Genomic DNA, 15,840 nt, shown 5'->3' with positions numbered 1-15,840 from the left:
GATGTCAACCGCCTCACTGGTCCAAATTATACGGATTGGCTCCATAACTTGAGAATTATTCTCACAGCGGAGAAAATCGTGTACGTCCTTGATACAGTGATGCCTACGCCCCAAAGAAGGGGCAAACGAGGATGAGATCGCTCGCTACGTGAAGTACATTGATGACTCCACTCTTGCTCAATGCTATATGTTGGGCTCTATGACTCCTGAGTTACAGAGACAACATGAAAAGATGGATGTCAGATCCATTCTCCTACATGTCCGTAAATTGTTTGAGGAACAAGGAAGGACTCAGCGATATGAGATATCCAAGAGCCTCTTCCGTGCTAGGATGACTGAGTGGACACCGGTTCAGAACCATGTCCTAAAGATGATTGAGTGGATAGAGAAACTCATAAGTCTAGGAATGGTCCTAGAGGATAACTTGTGTGTGGACATTGTGCTTCAGTCCCTACCAGATTCCTTTTCATAGTTCATAATGAATTTTAATATGAACAAGCTTGAGGTGACTTTCCCAGAGCTCCTCAATATGTTGAGGGAGGCAGAGAGTACTATTAAGAAAGAGAAGCCAGTTCTCTACACTGGTGAGACCAGAAAGAAAAGGAAAGCAAAGGTTGCTAAGAAAGACCTAGCAAAGGACAAAGGTTAGTGCTTCCACTGTGGTAAAGATGGGCACTGGAAGAGAAACTGTAAAGAGTACCTTGCAGAAAGGGCGAAACAAAAGCTTGATGAAGCTTCAAGTACATTCATTATCAGTCTTCATTTGTCAGACTCTTATGATAATACATGGGTATTGGATACCGGTAGTGCTTATTATATATACAATTCGTTGCAGGTTCTGGCAAGGCCTAGGAGACTAGAGAGAGGCGAGATGGACCTCAAGATGGGTAATGGAGCAAAAGTTGCTGTAGTAGCTGTTGGCGAGGTCGCCCTACATCTGCCTAGTGGAGCTTTTATTACATTAGATGCATGTTATTTTGTTTCTTTTATTATCAAAAACATTATCTCCATTTCATGTTTAACAGTTAGTGGATATAAATTTGTTTTTGAGAACAATGGTTGTTCGATATTATTAGACGATAAGATCATCACGAAAGGAACATTGCATAATGGTTTATTTATGTTAGACACTACTCCACATATCATGAATGTAAATATGTCCAAAAGGAAACGAGATGAGTTGAACAGTGCATACCTGTGGCATTGTAGGCTAGGTCACATCCATGAAAGAAGGATTCAAAAGTTACTAAATGATGGATATCTAGATCCATTCGACTATGTGTCATATGCAACTTGTGAGCCTTGCATTCGTGGAAAACTGACCAACTCTCCATTTAGTGGAACTGGAGAGAGAGCCACCGAGTTGTTGGAACTCATACATAGTGATGTATGTGGACCCATGTCAACTCATGCCATTGGAGGTTACCTCTACTTCATTACATTTACTGATGATTTCTCAAGGTATGGATATGTGTACTTAATGAAGTACATGTCCGAGGCCTTTGAGAAATTCAAAGAGTATAAGAATGAGGTGGAGAACCAGACTGGAAAGAGTATCAAAACTCTTGGCGATCAGATCGAGGAGGTGAGTACTTAAGTACAAAGTTTACTCAGTTCCTTAAGGACCATGGGATATTATCCCAATGGACACCTCCTTATACACCTCAGCTCAATGGTGTCTCTAAAAGGAGAAATCATGCGTTATTAGATATGGTACGGTCCATGATGAGTTTCGCTGACCTACCCATCTCATTCTAGGGATATGCCCTAGAAACCACAGCTTACCTTCTGAACAGAGTTTCAACTAAGTCGGTAGTGTCTACACCATATGAGATATGGAAAGGGAAGAAGCCTGATCTTAAGGTTGTTAAGATTTGGGGCTGCCCTGCCCATGTTAAAAGACACAACCCCGATAAGTTAGAATCAAGGACAGAGCGATGCAAATTTGTGGGATACCCCAAGGAAACTTGTGGGTATTATTTCTATCATCTCGATGACCAAAATGTCTTTGTAGCTAAGAGAGCAGTGTTCCTTGAGAAGGAACACATTCTTAGCGGAGACAGTGGGAGAATGATAGAGTTGAGCGAGGTTGGAGAACCAAGCTCAAGCACCACTCTACAGCCCGAGTCTGTTCAGGTACCTAATACACAAGTTTCAACTTTACGCAGGTCTGATAGAGTATCCCATCCTCCTAAGAGATATGTGGGACATATTAGAGGAGAGGATATTGAGGATATTGATCCTTAGACCTACGAGGAGGCTATTATGAGTATAGACTCCGGGAAGTGACAAGAAGCCATGAATTCTGAGATGGATTCTATGTACTCCAATAAGGTTTGGAACCTAGTTGATGTGCCCGAAGGTATTGTACCCATCGGTTGCAAGTGAATCTTTAAGAAAAAGATCGGAGTAGATGGAAAGGTAGAGACCTATAAAGCAAGACTAGTGGCTAAGGGGTATCGTCAAAGGCAAGGTGTTGACTACGACGAAACCTTCTCACCCGTAGCAATGCTAAAATCCATCAGAATTCTATTGGCCATTGCAGCACACTATGATTATGAGATCTGGCAGATGGATGTGAAAACTGCATTCCTCAATGGGAACCTCGAGGAGGAGGTGTATATGATGCAACCTGAGGGATTCGTGTCCAAGAACTACCCAGATAAGGTGTGTAGGTTGCTTAGATCCATTTATGGACTAAAGCAAGCTTCCCGAAGTTGGAATATAAGATTTGATGAGGCAATCAGATCTTATGACTTCGTTAAGAACGAAGATGAGTCTTGTGTGCACAGGAAGGTAAGTAGGAGCGCTATCACCTTTTTGGTGTTATATGTGGATGACATCCTCATCATTAGGAACGACGTAGGAATGCTATCCACAGTAAAGGCTTGGTTATCTAGACACTTCTCCATGAAGGACTTAGGGGAAGCATCCTATATCTTGGGGATTAGAATCTATAGAGATAGATCCAAGAGGATGCTTGGCTTGTCCCAGTCCAGGTATATAGAAACCATTGTCAAAAGGTTTGGCATGAAAAATTCCAAGAGAGGTCTCATACCAATGAGACATGGGATATCGCTTTCTACGAGTATGTCCCCAAAGACTCCAGAAGAAAGGGTGAACATGAATATGATTCCTTATGCCTCAGCAATAGGGTCTATCATGTATGTCATGCTATGTACTAGGCCTGATATAGCGCATGCTCTGAGTGTCACGAGCAGGTATCAGGCGGATCCAGGCTTGGAGCATTGGAAAGCAGTAAAGTGTATCCTTAAGTACTTAAGAAGGACTAAGGATCTTTTACTATGGAGGTAATAGCTTTAAGGTTGAAGGCTACACAGATTCAAGTTTTCCGTCTGATGTCGATGATAGCAAGTCGAATTCAGGGTATATGTACACCTTGAATGGAGGAGCAGTGTGCTGGAAGAGTTCCAAGCAAGATACCACTGCTGACTCGACCACAGAGGCAGAGTACATTGCTGCATCAGATGCAGCAAAGGAGGGAGTCTGGGTGAAGAAGTTCATCACAGTTTTGGGAGTCGTGCCGAGTAGCGAGGAGTCGACTTCCTTATATTGTGACAACTATGGGGCGATTACTCAAATACGGGAACCTAGGTCTCATCAGAAGTGTTCTGAGGAGGTTCCATCTTATCAAAAAGATCGTAACACGAGGAGATGTAGTAGTGGAAAGAGTTCCATCCGAAGATAACATTGCAGATCCATTGACAAAGACATTGTCTCATTTTGTCTTTAAGCGTCACAGGGGTTTGATGGGGATCAGACACATAGGTGATTGGCTTTAGGTCAAGTGGGAGATTGCTAGTCATAGGTGCCCAGCAAGCCAATCACGTGAGTGATGGCACGTGTGACTTGATACAAAATCTTTTTGCTTATTATATTTGGGCATATATCACTTTATAACTATTGCATATGTGCATATATATATTGTGATGTCATTGGATTTGTGCAGTGGGAATCGGATCGTGATGAGATCACGATAATGAGATCGATTCACCTTTAAACACATATCCTAAATAATCCCGGTCATAGGTTACTCGAGAGGGACATCGTGATAACCGGACAGACTGGTGTGCTCTATACCCGTCCATATAATGGATGCAACTGGTCTTATAACTGCTCGTGTAGGGACACTAGGGATACAGTACAGGTGCTCATTGGAGAATGAGTTCACTGATTGATCCGCTTACGGAATGCTGGATGGTTGATGATGCCTTATTGTCAGACAGCGATTCCGTAGTCCTAGTGGTGTATCTGGTCCTTAGACTTGAGACACCAAGGATGTCCTGTATGAGTGCTCCACTCTTTGATACCAGACTTATAGGTTTAACTATCCCAGATCTAGAACAGCTGGTCATTGGGAGTGGTAGTCGACCTTACGAGGGCTATTGAGTGTCGATAGAGGATCATCCACTCTCGGCGTCATGAGAGGAATATTCCATGTGTTCTTGCTCAGACAAATCCCTGGCCAGGGTCATTCGGGTTGAGAGAGAAAGAGTTCTCCGGGAGAATCCGATTAGAGCGAGACTCGAGTAGAAACTGTATGGGTCTGACAATACCATGCTCGATATACGGTCTCTGGGATATTAGATGGATGAGGGACTATAGGTACACGGTAACTGAGGACAGACAGGTCCAATGGATTGGATTCCCCTGTATCATCTGGGGACTACGGCGTAGTGGCATAGCACGTCCATAGTCGATGAGTCGAGTGAATTATTACAGAGATAATAATTCACTGAGTTAGAAGGAGTTCTGACAGGTATGACTCACGGCCAGCTCGATATTGGGCCTAGAGGGTCACACACATATGGTAGGCATTGCGATGAGTAGAGGTTCGAATATGAGATATCCGACAGAGCCCTTGTCTTATTGGATGTAGATCCAATACCCACTAGGGGAGGACCCATTAGGGTTTGACAGGGGACCTCTATAAATAGGAGGGATTCAGAGCCTCATAGGCTAGAGAGCTTTTGCTTGCCTTTCCTATTCTCCTCTCCCTCTCCACCTCAGAGCAGGCCTGGAGTTTTGAGGAGCGTCGTCGCAACCCTGTTGTGTGGATCACCGCTAGAGAGGAGGACGCTTGACCTCCTTCACCCTCTCCTAAGGATCTGCAAGGAAACAGGTGTTGAATCTCAGATTTTGATGATGAAGTCAATTGTCATTTGTTGTCTAATCTATGTGTTGAGATAAGTGTGCAGGATTAACTACGATGAAAGATAGACAAGCAGCAGGAGTTGCGCCGGAGTCAAGTTCATGATCACGTTGGGAGTTCGAGAGTTCGACGGAAGTTCGGACGGTCGTCGGAGGTTCTGCGAGAACAGATCCGAGAAGTCCAGAAGCTTGCCAAGCGAAGCTCGTCGGAACTCGCCAAGTGGATCGTCGCAAAGTCCAGGAGTTTGCCGGAAGTCCGCAGGAGCATCACCGAGGGTTCATCGGATGATCGACGGAAGTTCGCCGGAAACTCGCCGGAAGAAGCGATTGACGCACCGAAGCAAAGCTGCATAAATTATCTTAGATCTAATCGTAGTTAGCACATTGATTAAGTTGGAAAATGGGAGGTGATCCCATTAGCTTAATCTTGGGGCAATTGGGCCCCTGAAAGACTGAAATTGGGTCGAATGGAGCTAACCATTCGGGGATTGCACTAGGAGGTGCAACCGCCTAGGCCAGGAGGTGGCACCGCCTAGGCCAGGAGGTGGCACCGCCTGGGCTAAGCCTCCCAGCGAGACTGGGCGGTGCAACCGCCCCAGCCAGGAGGTGGCACCGCCTGAGCTCAGTCTTCGAGCTAGACTGGGCGGTGCAACCTCCCTGACATAGAGGTGACACCGCTTGAGCTCAGTCTTCGAGCTAGACTGGGCGGTGCAACCTCCCTGACAGAGAGGTGGCACCGCCTGAGCTCGGTCTTCGAGCTTTGGCAGAGAGGTGCAACCGCCTCAGTCAAGAGGTGGCACCGCCTGGGCTCAGTCTTCGAGCTCTGCCAGGCGGTGCAACCTCTCCAGTCAAGAGGTGCAACCGCCTGATCCCGGAATTCCGGGATTTGATCGTTTTGAGCTCCAAATTTGAATTGGGTTGGGGCCTATAAATACCCCACCCATTCAACACTGAAAAGATATAGACCTACACCGAATTCTTGATCTTTTCTGTGATTCTAAGAGCTCAAATTTGTGAAAAGTCCTAAAGTTCTCCTCTTTCTGTTCTTCAAGTCTTGAGTTGTAAAAAGAGGAGAGAAAGGTCCTGTAAGGGTTGTCTCCTGAGCCCATCAAAAGGAGTGAATCTGTAAAAGGGCAGTTGGCCTTCGCCTATTGAAGGAAGGCCTCTAGTTGACGTCGGTGACCTTGTCGGTGGAGGAAGCCAAAAGTGGAGTAGGTCAAGACTGACCGAACCACTCTAAATCTCTGGTTTGCGTTTATTTTGAGCACTTTATCATTACTGCAAACCTCCTACATAGCTACTGCTCTCTGCGCCTTTACGAACAAGTTTCTAAGTGCTGATCTTTCCGAATCTGCATTCAGACGTAAATCGGTGTTTTCATACATTACAGTTTACGTTTACGTTTTGATTCTGCAAAACTGTCTTCTGCGCTTTTACGAACGAAGTTTCTAAGTTCAGATCCCTGTAAAACTGTGTTTTAGACATAAACTACTTTTAAACGTAAAACTACGTTTAGACGTAAAACTGCGTTTAGACGCAAACTGCGTTTAGACGTAAAACTACGTTTAGACGTAAAACTGCGTTTAGACGTAAAACTATGTTTAGACGTAAAACTGTGTTTAGACGCAAACTGCACTGCGCTTAGACGCAATCTGATCTTAGACGCAAACTGCACTTAGACGCAAACTGCGCTTAGACGCAATATGCATTTAGACGCAAATTGCATTTAGACGCAAACTGCGTAAACTACGCTTAGACACAAACTGTGTTTAGACATAAATTGCAGTTAATCATAAGTATTCTTAGAATCGGCTTTTGCATCAAAATAGTTTTTATCAAACGAACGCAGCTTTCGTTTTTAATCGCTGAAAGATTTCCGCTGCACTAATTCACCCCCCCCTCTTAGTGCTCTCGATTCTAACAATTGGTATCAGAGCAAGGTTAACTCTCTAACGGATTAAAACCCAAGAGAAATGGCATACGCCGAAAACTAAGAGGGGCATTCTATTACGCGTCCACCCATATTCAGTGGGACGGACTACACCTACTGGAAGACCCAAATGAGGATCTTTCTTATTTCTATGGATTTTGAACTGTGGAATCTTGTCGAAAACGGATTTTTGAAGTCTTCTCTTCCAATGATCGATTAGAATGATTTGGAGAAGAAGGCTTTCGCTCTTAATGCAAAGGCTATGAATGCCTTATTTTGTGCACTTGATAAAAACGAGTTTAACCGTGTTTCAACTTGTGAAACTGCATTTGATATTTGGCACACACTCGAAGTGACCCATGAAGGCACAAGTAGAGTAAAAGAGTCAAAAATCAATTTGCTGTTACATTCTTTCAAACTTTTCCGGATGAAATCGAGTGAAACCATTGGCGACATGTTTACCCGTTTCACGGATGTCGTCAACGGTCTAAAAGGACTCGGAAAGAGCTTTTCGGATTTTGAGCTTGTTAATAAGATACTAAGATCCCTTCCTAAGAGTTGGGATCCTAAAGTCACTGCTATTCAAGAGGCAAAAGATCTGCGAAAATTTCCTCTTGAAGAACTAATCGGGTCATTAATGACCTACGAAATGACTTGTAAAGCTCATGAAGAGCAAGAAGACATCCTTCCAAAGAACAGGAAGGATATAACACTCAAAACTTCTGAATGCCACTTGAGAGAAAACTCAAGTGATGAGGACTCTGATGATGACTTGGCACTTCTAACAAGAAAGTTTAAAAAGTTCTTTAAAAGAAACAAGTTTAAGAATGATGCAAAAAATAAACTTGAACCCAAGAAGGACCAAGTAATCTGCTATGAATGCAAAAAGCCGGGACACTACAAGAGTGATTGTCCCCAAGTCAAAAGGAGAACATCAAAGAAGAAGGTGCTTCAAGCAACATGGGATGACTCGAGCGCATCCGAAGAAGAGGAGTCCAACACCGAGCAAGTTGCTCATTACGCCTTAATGGCCATCGAAGATGAGGTAACAAATTCAATAGATGCAGATTTATCATTCGATGAATTATTAAATGCTTTCCATGAATTGTTTGATGAATGTAAGACTATCAGTAGTAAATACAAATTGCTAAAAAAGGAGCATGATAGTCTTATTTGTAATTTCGATAAGTTAAATGCTTAACATCATGATAGTTTAAGCCCATGCATAAAATGCCATGATCTAGAAACTCTCCAAAAAGAAAACTTGCTACTTAAGGACACCTTGAAGAAATTCGAGGTTGGTAGCAAGTCATTGAACATGATCCTTACAAACAAGGGTCACGTTCCCAAAAGAAGTGGAATTGGATTCGTGAGAAGTCCTCACCAAAATCCAACCACCTTCATAAAAGGCTCCATCTTACATATTCGACATCAAGACAAATGTCTGTTGTAAATTTGGACACAAGACACATTGTTGTCCATTCAAGAAAATAAGTCCAAACAAATTGATTTGGGTTCCTAAAGGAACCATGACAAATTCTATGCAACATGATAAGAAATGTAGATCTATTTGTGAGGCACCCAAAAGCAAATGGGTACCTAAAAATCATCCCTTCCTATAAAAACATTAAAATTTTAGGCTGGAGCAAGAAATAACATTCTGCTCCTTGATTCTCGATAATCATAAACCAAGAGTCAAAAAGGAACTCGCAACGCTTAAGTAACAAGTGGAAGTTATGAAATCACAAATGCGATTTGGATACAACCTTATTAGAAACATATGATTCCCAAATTCACATATCCCCTTGATCTTCGAACCCGTCAACTCTATCATCTACGAATTAATTCTTATATCATGAAGAAACTAAATATGTCATGATCTTAAAAGGGATACCAAACAAACTATCAACATACGTGCGACATACACACGTTAAAAGTTCTATCTTGATTGTACAAGAGCTTCTTCCTTAAATAAAAACTCATACGAAATCACGTAAGAAACGTTAATTGCTCTGAAATGAAAAACTCTCCTCAAGGCAAAGGCTCCCTGATCAAATCACATTAGGTGCTCACTGGCTACAGGCGGTGGCACCTCCAGCTACCACAGGTTGCCAGCGGTTGCACCGCTCCAGCCAGAGGTGCAACCGCCCGCAACTCTGCCTTTTTAAACCCACGCTAGGGCCGGCGGTGGAACCGACCCCAACTCACTCCCATTTCCTCCTCTACTCTTCCAAGTCTCCTCCATTCTCATTTCACTCCTCTAAGCTTTCCAAATACCTCCCATTTCGGAGCAAAACATCAAGAATCCTTCCTTCTCTTGAAGATTTCACAAAGGTACTCTCTAAGAAGCCCTTAAATTCTGTTTTGTTCTTCATTTACTCTTGCTCATCATCATCCCTCTAAACAACAGTAGTTATGGGATCCAGAAGATCCTCAAGGGACAAGGGAAAGAGGAGATTAGTAGAAGAGTTTGATTTCACCCTTTTCGATTCAAAAAACCATGCTGAAAAATTTCCCTCTTTCAAACTTAGAAGTATCAATAAGGGAAAATACGTAGATCTAAATGAACTAAGAGACTTAGAGACTATCCAATGGTTTGCAAACCTAGATCTACTTCCAATCTTGCAGATTAACGAACCCATCTATCCTAGGCTAGTTAGATTATTTTACAATAACATACAAATAGATGATGAAGGAAGGATGTCCACCTATCTTTTAGGACAACACATCTCAATCACTGATAGGTTCATTTGTGATATGATAGGCATTCCTATAAAAAGCATAGGACTTTACTTTAGAGGATCATGGGATGATGAAAGTATTGGAACATCCTATGTTGAAGCCTTAGGAACAATCTTTGCCAATCCTAACATAGCATTAGTTCCTAAAAGTTGTGAACATCTACTGCCTTTGAACACTAAGATACTTCATCATATCATGACTAGTATAATTCTTCCTAAACAATACCATCATGATGAAGTGAGTCAATTAGAATTAGGAACTATGTACTTAATCATGAAGGGACATGACATCTGTCTTGGTTATCTTATCCAACAAAACATGTTAGAATTATCTAAGAAAGATATGATGCTCCCATATGGTGGTATAATCACAAGAATAATGAAAGCTTACGACATTCTAATACCACCAGAAGAAGAAGTAATGAAAGTAGATAGATTCAGCATAATAAACAAAAATCTACTTCACCGACTAAGATGTTACTATAGAAACGGTAACTGGGTTAGAATCCCTAGAAGGACTGATCACCCTCAACCTGAACCAGAACCGGAAACACCAGTATTTAGGGGTACCCAATCTCCTCCGACCCTTTCCTTTGAGGAAACACATCCAGTTGAGCAAACTCATACATCCATCGAAGAAATTGGGATTCGAATGGATCGATTCGAATAGAGACAAGAACGGATTGAACAACGACAAGATCAAATCCTATCTGAGCTGCAGCAAATTCATAGTCAATTTGACTCCTGTTTAGGCACTTTAATTTTCCACCTCATCAATGAACTTGTTGAACACCTATTGTTGTTGTAAACTTCTTATGTTACTTCGGATGTGCTGGCTGTAAACATCTATCTTGCGCCTTGTGGTAAAAGTTATCTCAGATTTTTATGGTATCATTACTGTTTGGTATGTGATGTGTCCAAATTAAGAATGTTGTGCGTTGAAACTAAAAGTTTTGAAAACCTTGTGCTTTGATTTCATTCAGAATTAGGAATGTTGATGTGTCCGAATAGATAAATTTGTTAAAATTATTTTTCGGACTATATTGAATGATCAAATCACTTGGTTGCCATGTTTCCATGATTATATGTGAAAATCTGCAACAAAATCTTGTCCGAATACATCTTATTTATTCGAATGCTATAAAACAGATTTTCTCGTACACTTTCATGAAAAATAAGTTTCTGAAATAGATTTGATGAAGTGATTCATGTGTATGTATTCCATCCTGCAAAATCTTTACATAGACAATGGATTATAACAAAAAGGGGAAGAAGTATTTAAAGTAATCTATGTAAAATTCCTCTATAAGCTTGCTATTATTATTTTCCTGGTATCATAATTACTATGCTTTTTGTTGATGACAAAGGGGGAGATATATGAATTGATAAACACTGCCATGATTAGAAATACTATGAGTGATGCTATAAACGCTGCTATGATTATGCCATCCTTGCATCACCAAGAGATATATGAACATGTGCTAAAGTTTGCATTATGCCCTGAGTTGATATCTTATCATGTGAAGAAAATGCAAAACTTGCTAGAATATTTCAAATGTGTGCATCATGTAATAGTGCTTCACAGCTTTATATGATAATGTTCAAACTACATGATGAACAGTTACAAACACAATCATACAAACTTGATGATGTATGTCAAGCCTTGACATCATCTTTGAAGAGATACATCATGATGAGTATCATGATGGGAGTATTGATAAGTTTAACTGATCTAACTTATCAATACGTCACTTGAATTCTTAGGTCTTGAATTCAAGGTTGACTTATCTCAACTATGGCATATAGACAGGGGGAGTTAAGGATAACTCCATTATCAATTGATTGTCATCATCAAAAAGGGGGAGATTGTTGAATCTCGGATTTTGATGATGAAGTCAATTGTCATTTGTTGTCTAATCTATGTGTTGAGATAAGTGTGCAGGATTAACTACGATGAAAGATAGACAAGCAGCAGGAGTTGCGCCGGAGTCAAGTTCATGATCACGTTGGGAGTTCGAGAGTTCGACTGAAGTTCGGACGGTCGTCGGAGGTTCTGCGAGAACAGATCCGAGAAGTCCAGAAGCTTGCCAAGCGAAGCTCGTCGGAACTCGCCAAGTGGATCGTCGCAAAGTCCAGGAGTTTGCCGGAAGTCCGTAGGAGCATCAGCGAGGGTTCATCGGATGATCGACGGAAGTTCGCCGGAAACTCGCCGGAAGAAGCGATTGACGCACCGAAGCAAAGCTGCAGAAATTGTCTTAGATCTAATCGTAGTTAGCACATTGATTAAGTTGGAAAATGGGAGGTGATCCCATTAGCTTAATCTTGGAGCAATTGGGCCCCTGAAAGACTGAAATTGGGCCGAATGGAGCTAACCATTCGGACCCTGATTGCACTAGGAGGTGCAACCGCCTAGGCCAGGAGGTGGCACCGCCTGGGCTAAGCCTCCCAGCAAGACTGGGCGGTGCAACCGCCCCAGCCAGGAGGTGGCACCGCCTGAGCTTAGTCTTCGAGCTAGACTGGGCGGTGCAACCTCCTTGACAGAGAGGTGGCACCGCCTGAGCTCAGTCTTCGAGCTAGACTGGGCGGTGCAACCTCCCTAACAGAGAGGTGGCACCGCCTGAGCTCGGTCTTCGAGCTCTGGCAGAGAGGTGCAACCACCTCAGTCAAGAGGTGGCACCGCCTGGGCTCAGTCTTCGAGCTCTGCCAGGCGGTGCAACCTCTCCAGTTAGGAGGTGCAACCGCCTGATCCCGGAATTCCGGGATTTGATCGTTTTGAGCTCCAAATTTGAATTGGGTTGGGGCCTATAAATACCCCACCCATTCAACACTGAAAAGATATAGACCTACACCGAATTCTTGATCTTTTCTGTGATTCTAAGAGCTCAAATTTGTGAAAAGTCTTAAAGTTCTCCTCTTTCTGTTCTTCAAGTCTTGAGTTGTAAAAAGAGGAGAGAAAGGTCCTGTGTAAGGGTTGTCTCCTGAGCCCATCAAAAGGAGTGAATCTGTAAAAGGGCAGTTGGCCTTCGCCTATTGAAGGAATGCCTCTAGTTGACGTCGGTGACCTCGTCGGTGGAGGAAGCCAAAAGTGGAGTAGGTCAAGACTGACTGAACCACTCTAAATCTCTGGTTTGCGTTTATTTTGAGCACTTTATCATTACTGCAAACCTCCTACATAGCTACTGCTCTCTGCACCTTTACGAACAAGTTTCTAAGTGCTGATCTTTCCGAATCTGCATTCAGACGTAAATCGGTGTTTTCATACATTACAGTTTACGTTTACGTTTTGATTCTACAAAACTGTCTTCTGCGCTTTTACGAACGAAGTTTCTAAGTTCAGATCCCTGTAAAACTGTGTTTTAGACGTAAACTACTTTTAAACGTAAAACTACATTTAGACGTAAAACTGCGTTTAGACGCAAACTGCGTTTAGACGTAAAACTACATTTAGACGTAAAACTGCGTTTAGACGTAAAACTACATTTAGACGTAAAACTGCGTTTAGATGCAAACTGCACTGCGCTTAGACGCAATCTGATCTTAGACGCAAACTGCGCTTAGACGCAAACTGCGCTTAGACGCAATCTGCATTTAGACGCAAACTGCATTTAGACGCAAACTGCGTAAACTGCGCTTAGACGCAAACTGTGTTTAGACATAAACTGCAGTTAATCATAAGTATTCTTAGAATCGGCTTTTGTATCAAAATAGTTTTTATCAAACGAACGCAGCTTTCGTTTTTAATCGTTGAAAGATTTCCGCTGCACTAATTCACCCCCCCCCCCCCCCCTCTTAGTGCTCTCGATCCTAACAATAGGGATATACGATCTCCCTAGGTAACACAATCTACTCTATACGCAGTTTTAAGTCTCGCGGATTTTGCGTACCAATCTTCGCACGACGACGAACATCTCTTTGGGAATCGGGGATTTTGTTTTTCTTATTCTTCCGCTGCGCATATGATGTCGCCCCCAAGATTTTCCAATAGGATTAACTACGATAGAGATCAAGTCATAAAGCAAAATAAAGTCCTAGAGTCAAGAACGAGATTTCGTTGGGAGTTCGAGAGTTCGTCAGAAGTTCGGACGTTCATTAGAAGTTCTATCTAAATTGATCGAGAAGTCCAAAAGCTTGCTAAAGAAGCTCGTCGGAACTCGTCAAGAAGATCGTCATGAAGTCTAGGAGCTTACCGGGAGTCCACTGGAACATTGCTGAGAGATAGTTGGAAGTTCACCGGAAGATCGCTAGAAGCTCGTTGGAAGAAACCAAGACTTACCATACCTAATTAGCTTAGTTATATCTTAAAATTCATAATTAGCATATAATTGGGTTGAAATTAGGCCAACTCAATTAGGGGTCAATTAGGCCCAAGTTTGAGCTATGTTAAGCCAAGTGAAAGGCCCAAACAATGACCCAATAAGTGGCACCATCGTGGAATAGTCTCCGAGACTATGTCAGACAGGGGTACCGCCAAATGCAGGCTGTGGTACCGCCCGTACCTCGAAATATCGAGGATTTAAATTTTGACTCCAAGTTTTGAAGCCATTTAGGGTCTATAAATACCCTAGCTATTTCTGCATGGAGTAGCAAGAAAGATTGAGTAAAACTTTGTGATTCTAAAGTTATAAATTCTATTAGAAAGTTGAGTTCCCTCCTACTAAAGCTTAGAGAGAATTCTAAGGGAGGTGTGAGAGGGATACCTTGTGAAAGAGGGTTGTAAAATGTTGTCTCCTAAACCTATGAAAAGGAGAAGATGAGTGTAAAAGGGTACTTGGTTTTCGCCCATTGAAAGAAAATCATTAGTGGATGTCGATGGTTTCGACGGAAGAGGAATCGGTGGAGTGGACGTAGGTCACGACGATCGAACCACTATAAAAAATAGTTTGCATTTCTTTTGAGTAATTTAGTTTAACTGCAAACTACTTTACTTGCAAACTACTTTACTTACTTACTGCTTTCAATACGTTTACGAACACGCTTTCAAGTCAAGCATATTTCCGAAATAGGTTTAATCGAACGAATATTTTTCGAAATTGATAGTTTTACCGCTACACTAATTCACCCCCAGCCCCCCCCCTCTTAGTGCCGACTCGTTTCTAAAAATCTCTTCCTCGCGTACACCATGCAATCAAGAGGGGGCTAACCCTTCTTATTGTCCATACGCCCCAAATATGGGCTGCAGTACGAGTATGAGAAGATGGAGAGGAGAATCAGATGTTTTTTTGGAACCATAAGAAAAATAAAAATAAGATCAATCTAAGTGGATGATAAACCGTTACTTTTCCTAAAGTAGAAGGAAGTTTAAAGATTAGAGATTTAAGATTGGCTAGAAGTATGTGATGTACTAAGCTATCTTATTCCACTTCTCAATAGTGAGGAGTGTCTTTGGGTGAAAATGCCAAAGGCAAAGTATGGATTCTTGTTTCCTCAAGCCTCCTCTAAGCCCAGGGGTGCCCATGGAATTGGAGCAACATATGCAAGTTACACCTTGAGCCACTGGCCAACTTCTGTTAATATGGAGTTGGTCTATTCTTTCTCTTCTATTGCAAATTTGATAACTAGAAATGATTGGTGCCGTGGAATATTGAATGTTGCATTTCATCCTGAACTTATGAATAGGATTTTAAGAATGTACTTGATTAAGAACTTCGATGATAACAAATGAGTTTGGGCCTCAACTCCAAATAATTGTACTATAAATTGTATTATGCTAATCACCTATTGAGAGAGAGTATTCAACCCATACAGGATAAATGGCCTGGCTAGAAGGTGATATGGAAAATTAATGTTTACATAAAGATCAAAATATTCCTTTAGAAGATGTGTTGGAACAGACTTCCTACTTCAGATTACTTTATTAGCTTCATGTATTTGCAAACTATGCTATGCAACGTTTATAGTGACTTTGCATGACACATCCTATTCTAATGTAGGTTTGCTCAAATGCCATGAGGGAGTATTGAGCAAAACTACGAAGAACAAATTGAAGCCACTTTTCAT

This window comes from Musa acuminata, chromosome BXJ2-5 (genome assembly GCF_036884655.1).
Source record: "Musa acuminata AAA Group cultivar baxijiao chromosome BXJ2-5, Cavendish_Baxijiao_AAA, whole genome shotgun sequence".
NCBI classification, from domain to species: Eukaryota; Viridiplantae; Streptophyta; class Magnoliopsida; order Zingiberales; family Musaceae; genus Musa; species Musa acuminata.
The sequence above is the reverse complement of the archived record's forward strand: the minus strand, read 5'-3'. Positions refer to the sequence as shown.